Genomic DNA, 19,687 nt, shown 5'->3' on the forward strand with positions numbered 1-19,687 from the left:
CCAAACCAGTCCTTTCACCATGGGCACTAGGAAGCAATATTGGTGTAGAATTGGGTCTTTAATGAATGCTATGATGTGGCTGAATAGGAATGTTTAAAGGAAGCTTTTAAGCGTGTCACTCCTCAAGCATTAGAAAAAGTAAGCATTTTTCTTTATTTTTCAATAATGGTGAAGAAGGGGAAACAGGGAAACAGAGTCTGCGTGGTCATGTGGCAGAACAGGCAATATTAAACTGCAGAGTGATGAAGTTCTTGTTTTCAAAAGCCTCTTGATGAACGAGGCAAGTTAGGGGTGCTTTGTGCCTTTCTTTTTTTTTTCCTTCCTCTTCCCTCTGTGCAAACTGCTATAAATCAGATGACGCGCTGACGGCATTCCGTAAATACAGGCTGCGCGGAGGGATACTGACATCTGCACGCACCAGCTCTCCAGCTTTCGCCTGAGCCCTCTCGCTCCTTTTCCAAACTTTTCTTTGTGGGCGGCAGAGCCCTTGCTCCGGCTCCTCATTCCAGGGGGTCTGGCGGCCTTGCCCCTACCTGTCCGGGCAGTCCGAGGCAGAGGGGGCCGGGGGTGCGCAGCTCCGAGCAGATGGTGCTGCAGCTGCCGCCAGCTGTGCCCCCGCGCCCCGCAGAGGTCATGGAAACGGGGACACTGCTGCTGCGGCTGCCCCGGCCCCCCGGCCTCCTCGCGCAGCTGCCATGTGGCCCTGGCCACGGCCACACCAACCGGCGTGTCTGCAACAAGAGAGTTTTGATGAAGCATCTCAGCTGCCCCTGGCAGAACGTTTCTGGGCCCCGGCTTCCTGCCTGGTGTTTGCTTGCGTTTTTTCCCCTCTTATTTCTCCCCACCCCTCCCCTCCTCTCCCTGCACAGGGGAATATAACTTCTCTTGTCCTCTCCTTCCCGCCCGTTTCCTCCTTTTTGATTGCATTCCGGTGTTGTTATTTTCCTTTGGAAAGGGGAGATGATTTGCTTAATTAGAAGGTTGTGCTCTTTCTAGGAGGACGTAAGCATGTATATGCAAACAAGCTCATTGTGTATTTCTGCTCAAAAGCTCTACTTAGGCTTGAACAGCCTCATCAGCCAAAATAAGGGTGGCTGCATTTTTTAAAATCAGGATCCCTACAACCACGGTAATCACCCCTGAAATCTGATTTTTTAGTGTTTTGAACCGTCCTTTGTGCCATTGCATAAATTAAATAAATTAACATATTTATCCTTTTATTTTGACAAACACTGATTTAATTTAATGATTCTCTAATCCTGAATGTTAACATTTGTTAAATTATATGTGTATAAATCTATTTATGCATATCTAATTGCCTACTAATACTGCTAGTTAGTAATACATAAGTATATATGCCCATCTAAATCAAATATTGCTTATTTGCAATCATAAAAAGAGGTATGTGTGTTTGATGCTGAAAACTTGACTCAGGGCATTGCCCTTTTTGGGAAGAAAAAGATTTGTTAAGAAGTGCAGGGTACTGTAAGAGCAGAATTTTCATCCTGACTTTGCAGTGGATGAACTCATGTTTTCATTCTTCAAGCTGAGTAACTGCTTTGTAGTGTCTGAGGATTTATTGAAACCATGCTAGGTTTCTGAGGACTTTCTAATAGAGTCTTATGGCCCTGAGAGCATAATTGTTCTCCAAGGATTTTGAAATCAAAACAGTGTAAGTGTTTTAGATTCTGTGTGGCATAATGAAAATAATTTAATGCCTTTTAGTGGCATACCAAGTTTATTTCACTTACAAGAGAGACATTGCAGTATCTCTAAGCTTTCATAGTGTGGGCGATATTGTAATATGTTAGTAATTCATGAGCCATGTAAGACAAAAGGTCAAGAGAGCACCATTTCATTTTCTGACTGAAATTACCTTTAGATACAGGCAGTAGAACAAATATGATCTTTACGGAGACAAATGTAATGATCACTCTGTGTGGATTAAGTTAAGCAATTGTAGTTTTTTCTCTTTGGAGGGAGACTTTGAAAAGAGCAGAGATTTTGCTTGAAGAAATATTTTACGTCTCTGCCTTTGGTTTAATGAGAGCTTTGTGACATTCATGTAAGCAGAAGCCAGAGTTTCTTCGCTTCTCTTTCTGGTGGCCTAAAGCTGTCCTTAAAAGTGTTGTTTCTCAGAGGCCTGTGTACAGGCTTCTAGTCAGTCAGCTTGGGGGGACCTGGAGGAGGACCAGGGGGCTTGTAATCTTGGGGACATGTAGGGTGGGTAGCTGAGGGGTGTCTGCCCATGGTGCCACCTGGGCAGCAGCAGTGTGGCCCCCTGGCAGAGAGGCCCCAGTGGTACCGAGGGACATCTGTGACCTCCTTGGGCAGCCTGTACTGCTTCAGCTGTTCCTCTACAGCTGTGATCTTGGGGAAGGAGGGTAGGGAAGGGAAGGGGAGGGGAGGGCATTTTTCTCTCCTCTTGCTTTCCCAAAGAAGTAACTTACAGCACCAGAGGACTGGGAGAACAAAAGACTTTCAATCCTGCCCCACAGAAGAGGGTTGCCAGAGCCTTGTGACTGGGGAGGGGGAAGGGGATGTATGACTTTTTCGGCCCTGGGGCAACCTTGGGCAGTAAGGACAATGTCATGACCTGTGCAAGACCAGGAGCATTTCAGGCTGCTGCTGACCCTGCCCCCAGTACAGGGTCATGGCTCCTTGAAGAAACCCTCAGAAAACAAAATGAAAACGTAATGCAACTCTTGTTTTTGATTTTATAGGCAGTGATTGGGTAAGAAGCAAAGATGCTTGTTTTGGTTCAGAGGGGCAAATTCCAGGAAATACAGTTTGGAATTTTTTGAGAAAAAGGGAGCACGCTGTAAGGCCAAGGGATCAGTGATAAGCTTTCTTCAAGAAAGTGCTCTTCATAACTCCTTTTCCCCCTTCCTCTGTGTGTGTGTGTGCTTGTGTGGTTCTGATGGTCTTACAGTTTTGGTTTTACTGCTAGTACAGTGTTAGCTTGTAGCAAAGAAAATAAGGTGAGGAGGGAATAAATATGAAAGCTTGAAAGAGGATAGAGGAATACGACTATAAATAGATGCTCACTCTGTGGAAGCTCACACTCCTTTTTTTGTAGCCCACAGAGGAAAGAACTCTTAGACGCATTTTCATTTGTCTTGCAAGGTATTTGTAAGAATTATTTTCATCTGTATTGCTTCAAAAGAAGTATTTATAAAACATAAATATCATCCCAAAGTACAAAGTGGGACACCCTATAATTTGCCTCCCCTCTGGCATCAATTCTGATGAATTTCTATGTCCTGTTTTACCCAGCGCATAGTAAAACTGTAGCCCATTAGAGGCCATTGGCTGTCCTGTATTTGTACTTTGTTCCATTGTTGGTCTTCTGCTGCTGACAGTTTAGTTACTTGTAAGCAATTCCTGTGAACTCACTTATTGGCAGGATATTTGCCTGTGCTTGTCTTAGGGAGAGTGTTTTGGAAAAGATTACAAGAATGAAAGCTGCTGTGAAATGCAGCCCTACTTTTATCCCTGGTGTAACGCTGAAGTCACCGGAGTTACCACGGGAATGGATTTGGCCTGTGTGCATGTTTGTGTTTGAATCTCTCTCTCTCTCCTCTCTCTCTCTCTCTCCTCTCCTCTCCTCTCCTCTCCTCTCCTCTCCTCTCCTCCTCTCCTCTCCTCTCCTCTCCTCTCCTCTCCTCTCCTCTCCTCTCCTCTCCCTCCTCCTCTCCTCTCCTCTCCTCTCCTCTCCTCTCCTCTCCTCTCCTCTCCTCTCCTCTCCTCTCCTCTCCTCTCCTCTCCTCTTCATTTTTGAGACCAGATTTTTTTAAACAGCTCTTCCATTATGAATGAAATTAGTCACTGTGATTTGCATTGGGGGTATTCATCACTGCAACAAAACAAGGGTATATTACTGATTATGTGTAGAGGAAGTTTTGCAGAGTGTTTGGTTGTTTTACAGAGAAGAATGAGCACTAATTAACGTGAGAAGGTGCATAGCAGCCTTTCAAAACTGTTGTATATGTTTAATAGGTCATGCATAAAATCTCTTGGCCTGCATTGCCATGACAATAAAGGGAAAATGATACTTTCATTAAAATTTCTGCTCAGATGATAGAATTTTTGCCTGATGAGTAATAACAGTCTTCATTTCCAAAACACTTTGTATAAATTGAGTATGAAAATTGAGCTTTGAAGTAGTACATTTGCAAAGAAATTCTATTCTGTAGGCTTGTGTGATTCTGTAGCTAACTGCCATTACTGGGTGTCTTTCTGAGTTTCTGTTAAGAAAGTTCAAGGTGACTGGCTTTATAAACAATGCAGCAACATGTTACAAATTATTTTTACTATTGCTTTTAATTTTAAAAGTTCCATGCAAGTTACTGCCTCTATAAAGACATCACTACCTTATAAAGTTTCCACAGTATTAAATATATTTGAATGCAAATAAGGTATTTGGAGTGATGAAATACCAGATGTGGAGTATCAGGTTGCATGTTTATTCCTCTGTTATTGCAATCATTGTGCAAAGATACACTCTTGTATTTTTTTCTTTTTTGGTTTTGGTCTCAAAGCAACATACACAAAGTGCACTGGAGATAGGACTCCTATTATGAAAGTTAGCATTTGGGTTTCTTAGACTGTAAACAAATCTGTCTAGAAACATTCTTGCAATTCTGTGATTGCTCACTGTATTACATCATTGCACAGCACATGCATGAAGGCAGGCTGCAAACCTGTGCTGAGCAATCAGTTAAAAGTAAAGAAAATGAAGGTCCAAAGATAGAGCGGCTGTTTGAAAAGTTAGTACTTAAATTTCTCAAATTATGAACAAATCTGCCTATAAAGCATTTCTGCAATCTGGTGATGTTCATGTTTCATCGGCATGCTGTCCATATAAGAAAGCAATCTGGCTTTGTGAGCTGAGCAATAGACACTGCTGTCATTAGGAATTAAGGGTATTGGGCTTACTTGTTTTTGAGGATTTCTGAAATGTGGGGGAACAGGGTTTAATCTTTCTGTTTGTGCTTTCAAGGGTAAATCATCAGTGGTTTGGGTAAAGTGGCAGAATCCTTAGGAAATAGAGAATTTCAGTCCCTTTCCCCCACCAACCCCTGCCATAAGCTGCCATCCTCAAGAGAAAATCTATGTGAGACTGTAAGAGTTGAGCATGATAAGGGTATCCGCTCCTACCAGGGGAGCAGGCAAAAGAGAGCAGGCTGTGGGAAGCACCACATCTGAATGAGTGAGTAATGTTGTGCAAGGTCATACATGGCACAGTGATCAAGTACTCCATTTGGCTGTGTTGGGTCAGGAAAATGATGCATTCCAAAGGAAATGAGAAGTTGCACGAGAAGGTTTTGCTGAAAAATTATGCATTAAAGAGAGCAGGACATCCACTGCAAGTGCTTTTTAGCTCTCTGGCTTTTGTCCTCTCTACTCAGTATGTTCTCTTTGGTCATCCATATAAAGAAGAACTCACAGAAAGTTGTTAGTAGCTTGTTTGTGGGAAACAGTGTCAAGTAAACTGTATGGCTGCTGCCAGTGTCAAGTAAACTGTATGGCTGCTGCCCAAGTTTCCCAGCATTTAGTAGGTATCCTTGTGTGGAGGACTAGCAACATTAGAGCTACTAGCAACTTCCCTTCTTGTCTGGAACAAAGTGGAAGCTACAAGGGCAGGTTCAGATCAGGCATTTGCTGCTTAAGAGTAATTTAATGGCTAGTTCTATTCAAGTGGCTATACTTACCAGAGTAAGAGGATGTTTTTCCTTTATGACATTGTTCCTTTAGTAAAACTCTTCTTTAGGAATGACGCATGTTAGCATGAGAGCACTGAAGTGATGCAACCTCGCTAGAACATCCAGGATACGTTTCTGTGATTGTCTACTATGATTTATATTAGCTTATTTTTCCTCCAGCAATGATTTCACAAGATGAGCTTGTGATCCTGTAATTGCAGAAGGCATAGTTTTGCAGCCTTAAGAAATAGAGTTTTTGCGCTAGGAGGTAGTTAAAACAGCCTTGATCAAGCTGATGTAGTGTTTTAGCTGGTTGCACAGTACTGAGAGATGAAGATAACTGAAAATACTGCACGTAGGTGGCATGAAAGCAAATGTACTTTTTAATTTGATCTCATTCCTTGCAGAACTGGGATCCCTCCTACAAGCATATTAGGGTGAACATCTTTTATTTAGTTCAGACAACCTGGGAGCAAGTTGAGTTTGACAAGTAAGGCCTATGTGTTCTTGGGGGTTATGATGCACTGTCAGGTTTGGATTCTTCTTCATGAGATCAGTATGAGACTATGGTAAAACTGTCTCCTTTCTTAGCAGCTGAATTATCTCACACCATAGCAGTAGGCCATTGACCCACATCCCTAGTAAAGTGCTTATGTGTGGATGTGGAAGGTGAGTTATGTTAGGCACCCCTGTTCTGGGCAACCTTATGGAAGCAGAAGCCTTAAGAAAACATAGAGACTGTTCTTATAAAGAGAGAGAGACTTGGACAGTGCAGACAGCATGGCCAGTAACAGAAAAAAGTTGATCAAAAATTGACCCCTTAACTACCAGCTGCACAACTAACCATCACCACACTCAGCACCCTCACTATGGCTTGCATTGGCATCCAAGAGCTGCTGGAATCAGAGACTCCTAGCCAGCTGTTCAAGCCAGGCAGAGCTGGGGCGAGTGAGAGGAGTGGTGAAAGCCAGGCATCTAAACCATGCCGGGAGGGAAACTTCATCCTGATGTTGCCCCTCTCCCCTAGTGGATTTGCTCTAGTGTGGGTGTGATCACAAATAACACTAAGGGAACGAGGAGCAATGGCAGCACAAAAAACTTCTTACACCACCTTTGGTTTTCTGGAGGCATGCAGTCCCCTGAGAAACAGGCTTATATTCCACCCCACAACTCACAGAAGTGAGCCCAGGCTAACTGTTGGAGAGTAAATGCTGTGGTGGTTGTGACATAAGTCTTGCACAATTCCCTGAGGGCCATGCTATTCAAAACTAATATGTATCTTAACTGTGTCTTACAGGGATTTCCTCACAGATGGATGCAGGATTTTTTTCTTTGTGATGCCCTTGAGAAGTTGTAGTCATACCATTGTATGAATATTTTCCTATCCTACAAACAATTTAGTGTGGGACATTTGGTTTGGAACATCAGAGAGAAACACTTCAGAGTCTGGGTTTCCAGATGATTTTAGTCTGACTGTATAGGACACTAATGGATTAAGAGTTTACAGACTTTCAGTAGAAATAGTGGTTTAGCTCATACAAAAAGGCTCCTCTGAAGCTTTTCTGGTTTTGTTCTAAGTCAATACAAAAATTTTTACATTGGATGATAAAAAGACATGGTTTTGTAAGCAAAAATACTAAGAATTGGGGAAGGAGAAGAGATATGAGATAATGTGCTAATTCAATCTCATAAATGCCCTTTTAAACACAGGGAGGTAGCATGGCTTGTTAGACCTATTGTAAAAGGGACTACAATGCATCCCAAATTCACGAGGAAACTGAAAACCTGAGGAAGCATTGCGTACCATGGGAGTTGCTAGGATGTCAGTCATACATCATTACAATTTTACCTACAAAGGACTCAGACAAGCACTGTTAATAGAAACTGGTTTTCAGCCACTTGGATTCAGTATCAGTCTTAACCTCAGACTAGCAGGGATCCTATTGTCTTAGACACTGGAAAAAAGAAACTGTTAACCCAAATGGTTCAAAGTCCAGGTGCTCAGGGACAGCAGGCTTACTGTTGTTTATGGGTATCACTGACAACTGTAGATACGTAGTACAATAATTTTCCATAAAGTAGTCTTTGAATCATATTAACAGGTGCCTTCATGTGATCTGGTAGCTTTAGCATTGAATTTTTTGAACAAGAATTGCATTTTAATTTGTTTAGTTCTTCCTTGGATACACTGTCAGCCATAAGCATTTTAGGACAATTACTGGTGATGTAAGTGCTTAGTAATATCTAAATACATATATGCATGCACATACATGTACAAATATGTGTGTGTGAATACAATGTGTTCCCTTCTGGCCAATTAAAATGTATTTAAGAGACCACAATGAGGAGGTCTACACACACCAAACTGGCTACTTCTTAGCTGGGACCTTCCTTTTTTGCTTTAGCAAGTGAATGCAATGTACTGTGAGAGCTGTCTGCAAAGAAATACTATTATTTGTATTTAAAGAAGTTATTAGGTACAGAAGCATATATTGCCTGTTACGTACATGGTGTATTTTTAGCTATAGAAGGTCTAATCACGAGAGGCTGTGAAAGTGCTGAGAAGAATTGCAGTAGGGGATAGCATATGGAGGAGCCACCAGCAGAATTTTCCATCCTGCAAGGTAGTGAAAAAAGACTACTGGAGCTATATAGCCAGAGGAGTGTCATTAACAGGTGGGACAGTTCAGAAAAACCTTTGCTTGGCTTGGCTTGGCCTGAATGTCCCAAAGGCTGTTCATCTCAGTCCCCATTTGGTAGCAGTTGTCCCAGGTTAGAGCCTCCCACTGACCTTTGCAAGAGTGGCATGCACAGAGCTGGTGGAGATGGCATGGACTCTGGCATAACAGATCAGCAAAGTGCAAAATAACAGGAAAGATGCATTAAAACTGGAAATACTGAGTGAAGATAAAAATGAGGTAGAGTAGCCATAAAAACACACTTCAATTAAGATTGTGAGACAGGAAGTTTCAAAAGCTGCCTTTACTCAAATGAAGAAGTCTAGAGAAATTAAAATAAGTTGTCAGATGTCGCCAAGAGCTGGGAATTGAGCCCTCTTCCCTCCAGTGCCATCTAGGTTTTAATGCTGAAGGGGCCCCTTTTGCACTTTGTCCAGTGACCCTTGGGGAGCTTAGGGCTACTGTGGGAAAACCACGCTTCCTGCTCCACATCCTGTGTGCTGGGACAGCAGGCCACGTCTTCCAAAGAGTTCAATCTCTGCATGTGACCACAGGATACCTTGCACCTCCAATAAGGGGCTTGGCTAAATGCCATTTTTTTATTATTAGATATTTGTTAATATAATAGTTCCTTGAAACAAGAAAAGGTCTTTGAGGTACAGTATACCGTGTACAAATAACGGGTAGCTATAAGGAGTCTAACATTTCTATGGAGAAGAGAGAAAGTGGATGGGGAAGTAAGGCAATATTTAGCCCCATGCTGATGCTCCATGAGAAGATGTGGTCTTTCTACAGAGTAATACAAATGCTGGTGAAAATAAGATGATTTAATTTGTTCATAACATCGTTATTCAAGGAACAAAAAAGTATGTAGTCTTATCTGAAGACATAATCTAAGAGGTCTTTACTGTGTGCCAAGCTAAAATTCTGCTATTTAATTACCGATTTAGAAAATATCTTGGGCTCAATTTCCTCCTCTGTTACACTTATAAATCTAATGGAGTTGTTTAAGATTTATGGCAGTGTAACTGAAAGCAGAATTAGGTCCTTTATGTTTAAAACTTAGTTTGCCACAAAAATAATAATTTCTATTTTCTAGGCAAGAGTTTAAGAATCTTGCAGACCTCTGTTTCTGGAAAAGAAATATGAACTACAGTAGTGTGGGTGAGTGATTAATACTGGAGGGGACGTCTAGGGGCAATCTGAATTGGCTGGTGTGGAAAATCCGTGTGCAGTTCAGATTTAAGATCTGTTTGCAGATGCCTCATAATTTAAAATGTCAAAAAAACCCCAAACCTTAGGCCTTCATGTAGTAAATTAGTACACTGCTTATTCGGTGTCCAACAAGCTTTGCTGAAGTAATACCCTCATATGGGGTGTGAACTCATCCCATTCCCTTAGTGAGGACTTAACTTCAAAATTGATTGTGACCTTTTAAATCCTAACAGTATCTAAATCATTAAAAAATAAAAAAATCCTGGTTTTATTTAAATCATATATTTCATGACTTAAAGGGAAAGATGTTGCCTTATTTATCCAGACCTAAAGAGGTCTTGCGTTAGCACAGATGTATTTTATCTCTAATGGAAAGGGCTTTCTGTTGTGCAGCCCGTTCTTTATTGGTTTTCTCAGCTTTCACTTAGGAAAAGAGGTCAACTTTTGAAGTCTGGGGCTGAAGCTTGAGTTAGGATCTGCCTGTTCACTGAACAGAGGTGCCTGTGCAGCTCTCATCCACCAGTGAGGCTCATCAGGTCTCAGTGACTGCCCTGCCCGTGGGTTTGCAGGGGCTGCTGTGCACACAGGTAGGGACTCCATAAGCTGGAACTATGCTGCTCTGCAATTTTCATCACTTCTGACAAGTTTGCATTGTTGTTTTTTTTTCTCTAGGGTACTAACAGTGCATTATAAAAATAGTAAAGAATCATAATATATAGCTATCCCCCCAGAAAAGCCCTTTAAAATAATGTAATTCAATGTCTGTTCAGAATAGACCATTTTAATGTAAATACAGCATTTAGGTCCAAGGTATATTTCTAAGAACTATGTTTAGGAAGGAATTGAAGAATTAATTATTCTAAGCTTTCCAAGCAGAGCAAGCTAAAAATATTTATGATGCAAGAGAGAATAAAAATTAGGTACATTGTACTGTCTTAGAAGTGATTTTTTCAATGGCTTTTTTATTAGCTGTGTGTGATGGGTTGACCCTGGCTGGAGGCCAGGTGCCCACCAAAGCTATTCTGTCATTCTCCCTCCTCAGCTGGACAGGGGAGGGAAAATGTAACAACTTGCGGGTTGAGGTAAGGACAGGGAGAGATCATTCATCAATTACCATCATGGGTAAAACAGACTTGACTTGGAGAAATTACTTTGATATATTACCAATGAAATTGGAGTGGGATAATGAGAAATAAAGCCAACTCTCATGCATCTTTCCCCCTACCCTTCCCTTCTTTCCAGGCTTAACTTGACTCCCTATCCCATCAGCAGCACAAGGGGATGGGGAGTGGGAGTTGCAGTCAGTTCATCACACATTCTCTGCTGTTCCTTCCTCCTCACACTCTTCCCCTGTTCCACCATGGGGTCCTTCCCATAGGCAACAGTCCTCCACAAACTTCTTCAACATAAGTCCTTCCCACAGGCTTCAGTGCTTCAGGAAGAGACTACTCCAGCATGGGTCCCCCACAGGGTCACAAGTCCTGCCAGCAAACCTGTCTAGTGTGGGCACCTCTATCCATGGGGCCACAGGTCCTTCTGGGAGTTTCCCACAGGGTCACAGCCTCCTTTGGGCATCCCCCTGTGTGGGGTCCTCCATGGGCTGCAGGTGGCTATCTGCTCCACTGTGGATCTCCATGGGCTGCAAGGGCACAGCCAGCCTCACCATAGTCTTCACCACAGGCTGCAGGAGAATCCCTGCTATGGCACTTGGTGCACCTCCTCTCCTCCTTCTGCGCTGACCTTGGTGTCTGCAGGGCTGTTTCTCTCTCATGTTCTCACTCCTTTTTCTGGCTGCTCCCACACAGTAACTTTATCCCCATTTTAAATATGTTATCCCAGGGGTGCTACCACTGTTGCTGATGGGCTCAGCTTTGGCCAATGGTGGGTCCACCTTGGAGCGGGCTGGCATTGGCTCTATCTAACACAGAAGAAGGTTCTAGAAGCTTCTCACAGAAACTACCTCTGTAGCCCACCCCCCCACCAAAACCTTGCCATGCAAACTCCATACACTATGAAAGCAGTGACTCTGAATGAACATTTTGATAATTAATACATTGATTCATGATACCTGTGACTTCTAAGTATGGATTTTTTCTGTTTTTAAAATACTGTTAGATCATTAATTACCTAAAAAGTAGTTGAAATTTAAAGGAATAAACCACCCTGTTGTTATTTCTTGAGGTATTCTGCAACCTAAGCAAAGGCTCAGGTATTCCAGATATGATAGATGTGCAGATTGCTAAGACGTTATGCATTGCTCACTCTAAGATACAGAGTCCTGTCTGCCCTTAAACCCTTTGTTCTCTTGGCTGAATGCAGTTAATTAGCAACCGTCTCCATAGCAACTGCCTCATAGTCCAAAAACATTGTCTCGTTTTTGCAGTTTAGCTTATCACACTGTTTACCTGAAGGGCTTTTCACTGCGTTGAGTCTCATTTGAGTTGGCTACATGCCTGCTCACGGAAGTGAATTGTCAAGATAGAAAAACACCATGGCAGCCAGATGCTGAACAGGGCCCTGTGTGTGAAAGCAAAAAACATTAAAAAAGTTCTGTGGAAACAAAAGTTGAAGTTTGCAGTGATTTACATCCAGTTTTAAGGCATGTGACTTGCCAGGAATACTGTGCATTTTAAAATACTGCTTTACTTCTGAGCCTTTTTTTACAGCATCTTGCAGCCTAACCTCTTGTGGTGTTCCCTTGCCTGTAACACGCTTTCAAGCCTGTGAGCCTTGCGGGCACAGACCTTCAACCAGGTCCATGAGGGAACTCGCCTTCCTCCAAAGCTGGGCTGTTTCACACACTTCCAGCTTGTTTGTGAAGAGGACATTGCTGTACACTCATCAGCTGTGTTGAACACTGAACTATTTTTTTTCCTTTACATTAGCATCATTTCAAGGGAAATCTGTGAGTGTTGGTTCCATATGATGAATTGATTGGGAAAGGAAGGAGAAGAGGTATTGTGGTCATATAATCAAAGTATGCTGGAGATTTAAGCTTATTTATATTAGCCATTAGAGTGGTGTCAAAATATCTGCCACGTACTTCTATGACTCAGACAGTTACAATAGGCATGTATTTGTACTAATGCGACTGTGTCAGTATAGGATGACATTTTAAATCTCGTTTGAAGCTTATACAGAGGTGTGTCCACATATGCACACACCTTTACAGAGGCTTACTTGAAGGTGTGAGTGTGTCATTGAAATCACAGTGAAATACTACTACTGCCTTGAGCTGACATTATAGTTTGGCCTGAAACCAGGGCACTCCTGGCACGAAAGGTTATGTGAGAAGTAACATTTTCTTGCTTGTTGGACATTTTGCTTATATTGCTTGGTTTTTGGGGGTTTTGTTTTGCTTTATTTTTTCTAGAAGGCAGTAAAATGGATGAGAGGCTTATTTAGAGTAAGGTAATTTCTGGTTTATCCTAGGCAGACTAGATGCCTGACTAGAGCTAGTTGTGCTGCCATTCTGGTACTCCCTGGCCTCTCTTCCCTTTTCCAGTGACAGTTTCGGCTGCAAAGGTAATTCTCCTTTTTAGCCCCAGATGGCATGTGGGGCTGCTGCATCTTGATAAAAAGGCTTCATTCAATATATGATACGTCTGAAATGGTCTTTCCATAGATTTGTGAAGATGTCTTGGGCAATTTCAGGGTAAAAAGCAGGATGTGTGCAAACCTTGCCAGTACTGCTGGTGTACTCTATTACTCCTATAGAGCTTCTGGTTGATAGAAGGTTATTCTATGTTCATGTTAATGTCTTGCTCAAACTATTCCTCATTCACTATCATTATTAGTGCTATTTGAATTATAGCGGTGCTGAAAGTCTGCAGGCAGGATAAAGGCTCCATTGTGGTAGGTCTTGTGCACACAAGATGGATGAGACAATCTCTGCTCTGGCTGTTTACAGTCTGTTTTAAGACCAGTAGCATAAGTGGGTTTATCTCATGAATACCAGAGAGGGGAAGAAAATGCTACAAATGATAGGAAATCCATGGTTACACCGAGCAACTGTTCATTTAGGTATCTCCCAGACATGCAATGTTTGTTACATTTGTAACTGTAGAGTGGAAGGTAAATGAAATGCTTTCATTTTTCTTGGGAGCAGTTGCTGCTGTGTACCTTCACAGCCAGCATCATGGTTATAGGGTCCTGTGAGGAAGCTGGAGGGCTCTGGGTGTGAAGAGGCAATTGGGTAGAGCAACTTGTAGAAGTGCTGCACCAAGGAATAGGCAGGGTTGGCAAACGAGGACTGCTGAAGGGGGAAGCAATTCAATGTGATAAATAGCCTCACCCTTCAGTCTATCATGGGGCATTACACAGGCTTGTTTCCCATGCTATACAATTTATAGTGAGTGACTGAAACAACAGATGCTTGAAGGCAATTTCCCAGGAATTCCAAGTGTGTAAGATTCTTTGCCTACATTCGCTCATCTTACACAAACTCACCTTGGAGGAAAACCACAAAAGTGTCCAGACTGTTGGGATATTGTCCAGGTTTTAAAAAAGGTGTTTAGCATTGTCAGCACCTTTGAATCTATAGCCTAGTTCTCCTGAAACCAGACTTGCTAGTTACCTGTAGGGGTCCAGAAATGGAAAACCCTAATGGCCTGAAAATGCATGTTCGAACTTGATGTTATTTAATTAGTTTAAAGTAGTGCCTGGCAGATGGCAAAACAGTGGAAAGGACCCACCTTTTTTAAAATCATGGGCCACATCCTCAGCCTGTATAAATTGGCAGAGCTCCACTGAAATAGGTGTTCAGCTTCTGACAATTAGCAGGATTGAGAAAAACTTGTGAAAACAGGAAAAAACATTTTTGGGCCACAGAAAGCATCAGTAATGTTCAGGTGCAGAAATTGTTTTTAACAGTTTTTAAAGACTGATCCGTTTCCAAAGTAACTGTATCCTTTACAGTCTTGTTTTTGTTGATGTACAATTCGAAGAAAGAATTCATCTTGCTTTTCCAGAGCTGCATTAAGTCTGCAGAGCTTGCAGCAGTGAAGCATACTATTGCTGGTTTTTGCAAGTCATTCACTTATGAAAGTAAGACATCAATAATTCATTCTGGTAAAGCCAGTCTCTACGGTTGTGTAAATCCACCTATTATGTGATAACATTAACCAACCTTAACTAAGTTTTTTATAAAGAGAGAGAGCTTTGATTGAAAGTTGTGACCTCACCTCAGTCTTTTCCAGGGAAAATTCTTGCTCAGATGAAAGCTCCCATATGTTTAAAAGCTGTTGCATTCTTACATTTTAATGTTTCCCATTAATTGTTTGGGGTTTTTTTATTTTTAATTGGAAACATGAAAACAAAGCCTGAACAACAAAGCTGACTGCTCACTTATCCCTCTGCATGGTGTCAACCTGACAGACTCATTAATCTATAAAAATACCAGATCGGAATTGGAAGTGAATTGAACTTGCTGAAAGCAGTGCAATGTTTACAATCTGTTTTCAGACTGACTTTTTTCTACCTGCTCAGTTTTCCTTGAATTAAACCATCTATGTAATTTAAGGAGGTACTGTAGGTTAACTCCATACTACACTATATGGGTAAGGCTTCAGAGTTCACTGGCTGCAAGCTGCAGATTCACTGCAGAAATAAAAGCAGTTGCAAGTAAAGCTAACTTTAAATACAGCTGTAAGAGGGATCTGGGGTATTATTTCAGGTTGCTAAACTTGGGCCATGCTAACAGTTGGGAAGTCACATTTCTAGTCTGGGTGGTGAGCTATGCACGGGCAGCCTGTCTCCACTCCCACCCACTGGGGAATGGGGTGATTTAGCCAGTAGGTGAAGGAGGAGAAAATGGGACAGAAATGGTGCCTGGTGATGTGGGACAGTCAGCCATCATGGTGTGGGTGCAGGCAGGCCAGGCTGCTCCCTTATCTGCCACAGGTGGGTGGTTGCCTTTTTAATTTTTTATATTGATTTATGATTTATTTTATTATTCCACATAATCACATGACATTTTGTGAATTCTTCACATTCCATAAATTAATAATATCATTTACTATCTGTTGCGATTTATGCTATTTATGATGCCACCACCTGCAGCTGCCAGGAGCCCTGGTCCCACCACAGGTACATAGGCACCCCATCCCAGTGGCTGGGCCGAGGTGCTTCCTCCCAATTCCTGGCAGTAACAGGGGCTTGCTGTGCTACCATAGTGACTCATGCTCCAGCTATTGCTGCAGTTTCTGTCCCCTCCCACCTCATGGACCATGTCTGCCCTTGGGAAGTTATTTTCTCAGCAGAAGGCAAGCACAAGACGTACTGTGGCCAGTCTGCTCATCAGGAGGTGGTGGCAAGTGCCCTAACTCCTGGCAAATGGTTGGAGTGGGTGGCTGGGGGTGGTAGCTTTCCAGCCTGCACCAGTGTTTGATTCCAGTATAGCCAGGTAATGGGCAGGACCAAGGGGGAAAGACAGAACACCCCTCTCTGCTCACCTGCTAGTGGCAGAAGTTTTCCTGAGCAGAGTGTGGCTCCGTGCCTCTAGTGAGCCAAGCTGACCCAGGTTTCTTCTGTCTTTGCCATCAAGGAAGATTCACATATCCTCTATTAATAAATTACAAACTTTAGTAATGACTTAAGAGGACTATTTAGTGGCTGTAGGGCTCTGCTTTTTATGAAACCATTAAAAATAATGTCTTTTGCTTATGTATCCTGTGAATTAGGGAAGGTTTAATGAGTCTAAGAGTTGGCATGTGTGGAAGCTAGGAGACAGGTACATGACATTTTTCTGGTAAGAGTAATATGACAGGTTGGCCTATAGTATGCCTGTTACTGAAACATCTAAATTACCTGAAAATTCATGGTTAAGTGAGTGGACTTGCATGCTCTGTGTAGTTCCAGGTCTCATTATTTTTGCAGCACTGGACTTCATAACATGCAGTGCAAAATACAATTGTCAAATTGCTTTGTGAGAATTGGAAGTTGTACTGGTCAATCGAATGAATTGGGCTGGCTACCGCAGGCAAAACTTGATTTCTAAGCTTGTGTAGATTAAACTATAAAAGATAACCTAAGGTCACAGATATAAAGCTAGCAAGAGCTTTCTTTGAAGAAAATTGTCTTGCAGGTTGTTAAGAAGAATGATTCTAAAATACAGAACAAAATTCTCTGGACAAAAATGTGATACCAAGTTCCACAGAAAAACCCAAATTCACCCATGCAACTCCAATGGAGTTTCTTCAGCACAGATGAGGTGAGACTGGCCTGATCTCATCTGGGAAATTGCATCATGAAAAATCTGGCCCATAGCCACGGCAGTCAGGAAAGTGCTGACAAGGATTTTTTTTGCATTTATTCTTACTGTACTGTTTTGGGATGTTACAGGCCAAGATTTCACATTGCACTGAAAAGTGGCAGGGTAGTTACTTTACTTCACACATTGAATATAAGTAGAAGACCAGTCTCAGAACTAATTGTGTGGCCGTGGAAGGTTAAATGAGGTCGTATGTTATTTTTACTGGCACTTCCTCCAAACCAGGGTTGTGAATATGAGGGTGCTGTATGCACGAGAAAACCAGCCCACTCTGCACAACTTGCTCAGTGATACTGTTGTCTGGGAAGCTGCTGCTCTGCCAGGGGTCCCTTCAAGTGGCTGGGGTTGAACATGTGTGCCATGCACAGCTTAGTCTGAATACCCCTGGAGAACACATGCAACATCAGTAACTTGTTGAAAACGAGGCTCAAACTTTTTTTGCCAAATGAATAATTGTTTAGTATATGAGTTAAAAATTCTGTTCAGGGATGTGATATACTACTTTAAATATAAAGCCATTATGCCTAATAAGTTGGGGGGTGTGAGGATGTGTGTGTTTCTGTCTATATGTGCCTGACCACTTTGTGTGTGTTTTAACCTAATGGGTTTCATAGGGAGCTCTGGGAGAAATCAGCAAGGAAGAGGCTTGAGTCTGGCGAGTTTATTTTACATCATTGCCCTCTTGATTCATAATCTAAGATACCAAGACTGTGGTGGTGGCTGAAGTGGAGTGGTGTGGTGAGTAAAAAGCATATCCCCAGGTCTGTGAGTGTAGTGAGCCTGGGACAAGCAGGGCTGGTATTTGAAGGGAGAAATAAAAGCCCAGGGAGAAAAACAGCTTTTGTCTATGTTCTGGTGCCTCACTTAAAGGGAAATGCAAACCTGTATGTAGAAACGGAGTAAGGCTGTATATCATTTAGTACAAGTCCAGATGAAACTTGTAATACTGGTATCAGTTTAAGTACTGGAGTTCTCCACAGCATGAGCAACTTCACAGATTTCTGATTCATCAGTGGGATTTTAGGCTTTGTGGTGGTTTTCTGAAAGGGCATTCAAAGAGAGGATTTTGCTCCTTCAGAGCAACACTGTCCTCTTCAGCTTCCTGGCATACCCATGGAAGGAGGGAGATCACCTCTTTCCAGAGCAGGGCATCAATGCTGGGCAGCTTGGTACATGAGCTCCTGCAGGAAGGTAACACAAGGGCCTGCAGAAAGTCCTGCAGTAGCTTATGTGTCACATCTCCTACTTATAACCAGTAGGAGTAGTCAGGGCAAAGGTTTGCAGATTTTGGATGGCAGGGCTTTAACAGAGGCAGTCAGAGCAGGTTGAACAGGAATGACTGCTTTGTCAGGTGTGGAACGTAAGAACAAACTGAAAAAAATCTGCTGTAGAAATAAAGAAATAGGAACAGAGGAGGAAATTTCAGAAACTGAGGTGAATTTGGAGTTTGGCCATGTTTCTGTGCTCTGAGTGGAAGACGGGGAATGAAGTGGCCAAGCAAGAAGCTTTTGGAGCTTAAGCAATGGAAATTTGGTGTTAGAATTGTTTACTAAACAGACAGAGAGAGATGTCCCTAACACACAAAGTTGCTAGGAAAAGAAACATAAGTGTATTGTAAGCAGTAAAGTCCTTCATATACAAAACCATAAGATATAATAAAAATTTTTTTTTGCACTTTAACACTTTAAGTCACAATGAATATTTGTGATAATTGCCAGATTGAGACCCAAAAGGCAAAATACACAAAACTGGTTACTTAAATCTAGACCTATAAATCCATAAACAGGCAAGAGCTAAAAAGGACCTACCTTTCAGAGATGCTCACAGCGAGTTGCTCTGCCACCTCAGTAACCAAAGCTTTACAAATAACTGCTACAGGGTTGTAGCTGAGGGCACTTCACATACCAAAAGCAAGCCAGAAAACTTCCAAGCAACTAATGCTAGACATGTTCTTGCATACTTTACTGAAGTGCAGTCTGTCAAAATTAAACACTGTTGGTGAAGCGAGCTCCTGGTTTCACTGACATCTGTGGACTTTGAAGGAGGTTTCTTGTGTATGCTTGGTGTGTACCTGATGGATAACACAATGTGGGGTTTGTTTTTGTAGATGAGATTAATGGAAACTCATCAATGTCTTCAGTGAGACATGAACTTCTCCAACACCTCCTGACCCCACTTAATGCAAAAACTTCTCTTGACTTCTGAGCCTGTAATGGGTGGTCCTCATAGCAAAGCTTCTGAAAACTTACAGGATATTCTTTACTCTTATTTCTATTAAGGTAGCATGTAAGAAACACCAAGTAGAAAGCTCGAGAGTTTAGCATCTAAGTCTATTCAGCTGAATCATCTTTCAAATGGCAGCAGTGCAGCAGAAGCATCAGAAGCCCAGACCGCTGGCCTTGTTCAGGCCGGACTCCCCTTTCATGGGAGCTGCAGGAGGACTGACAGGAACAAGGGAATTCTTGCTTGTCTTGTGAAAGGAGAGCAAGCAACTTTATTAGAGCCACAGTGTTTGTTTTACAGATAATAGGTTTATATAATTACTTTGTTGCACAGGTGCTTTTTTTTTCCCCAAATCCCTCAACTGTGGTTTCTATAATTATGATTCTGAAGTTCAGTCAAGTTACTTTTGAATAGCTGCTCCCAAAGAAAATAAGTATTGCTGCTAGTGATGTTGACGAGGTAAAGTGTTCTGTCACTTCGCACATTTTTATTAAGCAATGGGGTGAAAGGCAGTGTAACTTGAAAGCCCTGTCATATCTTTGATAAATGCTTTCTAACATAGCTGCGTTTTGCCCAGTTATGACAGAACCCATTAG

The 19,687-nt window shown here is 42.1% G+C and overlaps 1 protein-coding gene across 7 annotated transcripts in view; it reads left to right on the top strand.

Moving 5' to 3' along the window:
- Window positions 1–19,687, top strand: part of TEAD1 (TEA domain transcription factor 1) — a 162,687-nt gene that overhangs the window by 56,267 nt on the left and 86,733 nt on the right. The window lies entirely within an intron of this gene.

Source organism: Pezoporus wallicus, unplaced genomic scaffold (assembly GCF_028554395.1).
Source record: "Pezoporus wallicus isolate ANWC-B61680 ecotype Strahan unplaced genomic scaffold, APGP_CSIRO_Pwel_v1 contig_2025, whole genome shotgun sequence".
In the NCBI taxonomy this organism is placed as follows: Eukaryota; Metazoa; Chordata; class Aves; order Psittaciformes; family Psittacidae; genus Pezoporus; species Pezoporus wallicus.